This window comes from Anastrepha obliqua, chromosome 2 (assembly GCF_027943255.1).
Source record: "Anastrepha obliqua isolate idAnaObli1 chromosome 2, idAnaObli1_1.0, whole genome shotgun sequence".
NCBI classification, from domain to species: domain Eukaryota; kingdom Metazoa; phylum Arthropoda; class Insecta; order Diptera; family Tephritidae; genus Anastrepha; species Anastrepha obliqua.
The window spans coordinates 85,578,909-85,580,717 of record NC_072893.1 but is presented as its reverse complement, the minus strand read 5'-3'; positions in this window follow the sequence as shown (position 1 = coordinate 85,580,717).

Sequence of the window (1,809 nt, the reverse complement as noted above, 5' to 3'; positions counted from 1 at the left end):
GGCACAGCGACGGACGTTGACGGTGACGATGACGATGGCTGCCTAGCTGGCTGGCTGACTGGCTGGTTGGCTGACTGTAGCTATTGCTCTGGCTCTCGCTATGGTGCTTGCTGGCGTTGTCAGTGCTGAAGGCGCAGTCGCTGGTTGTACTAATGGGTTAGGTTATGAGAGTATGTGCATATGTACAAATGGCTGTGTTTGTGTCAGCGGTGGTACTGAGGTGTTGGTGCATATTGATTTGAAGCTAAGTAGTTGCAGAGTGTGTTCATTAATTTGCAGAGCTTGCTTTACTATACATACCCTATACACATACATATGTACAAATATATTCCTACAAATACTTATTTGTGCACATTCGTGTATGTATATATGTACGCTTACTTGCATACTATTTATGCACACATGCGTGCATGTATTGGTTTTTTAGTTGCTTTGAGCGCTACGAATACATATGTTCGTGTGTGTATGTATATTCGGGTTGTGGGACACATGTATAACAGGTATGGGTACCCCATACACGTTGCCAGTATTACTGTGACGTTAACACCATACAAATCTTGTTGTTGCTGTAGAAGATTTTAATGTTTTTATTGGTATTGTGAGTGACTGGTTGCAATGGCGTAAAGCCAGAAATTTTTCTAGCCATAAAAGTTGAAAACTATTCTATGTATTTGCTCACCACACTTCAGTTGTGCTGAATTAAGCTATTAAAAATGGCTTGAAAATCGAGAATTCCTAAATACTATAAGTGCATATGTACATATTTGCATAAGAGGAATAAACATCGATATTTGCAATAATCAATTTGGATTATTTTTTCAATTTTCATATGAATTGTGTTTTGATTAATTTAAGCAAATCACAAAAAGGAGGATCATCACATTGTTTTAAAGTCAAAATTTCGCACACATCCATATGCACATATTTTTATTTACAGTTATTTTGTACTGTACCGGAAATATTAATAATTTTGCAGATATTCTGCCTTGAAATCGTTAAGTTAGCAAATATTTTCAATATTTATTTAAACAAATCAAATTCAATTTGTTTAACTGCGCTTATTTTGAGTAAATGACTATACAAGTATATAGTATAAATCCTAGTAATAATCAATTATTAGCTTAAAAATTACCAATGAGGCTGAGGCCTTGCGCTGGTGCCTGGTAATTGATTGCCTCCTTATATCGCTTCATAGCACTTGTATCTACGCCAAGCCCCATGCAGTTCATGTGATCTGTCTTGTGGAGGCCAGCTCTTACAGTTATTTATGGGTAGGCGCAAGCAGCAGAGAATATGATTTACACTTGGGGTAGTGGGCATTGCCTACCCGCGAACCAAGCTAGTTAATTAATTAACTCTTCAAATAAAAGTTCAAGGCCGTAAAATATCATTATTACCTTAAGTTCATAAGGTAGCACCCTTAAAGAGTCCCTTGTTACCCTTTCTTAAACCCTGCGCTGTCTGGTGAAATTTTTTCTTTGCCGTTTGTCTTTACTTGCACTAATTCATTCGGGTACCTTCTGTTATGGGAATGCACAATTACTGGCGTATGTAGATAATATTGCTATCAAAAGCCTCAAGCCGTTCATTCTGCCTTTTTTAAGCTGAATAAAACAGAAGCTGAGATAGTACTCGCCACTGTGGAGTACCCCTGTGGACCTTTTTTGGTTATGTTAATATTACCCATATTAGCTTCGATGAACCTGGTTTCTAAACCAATTACTAATGCAATTGTCTACCACTAAGTTTATCATCCCATTGGATGGCATCTGTACTAACATTGTTAAAGGCGCCTTATTTATCCAAGAA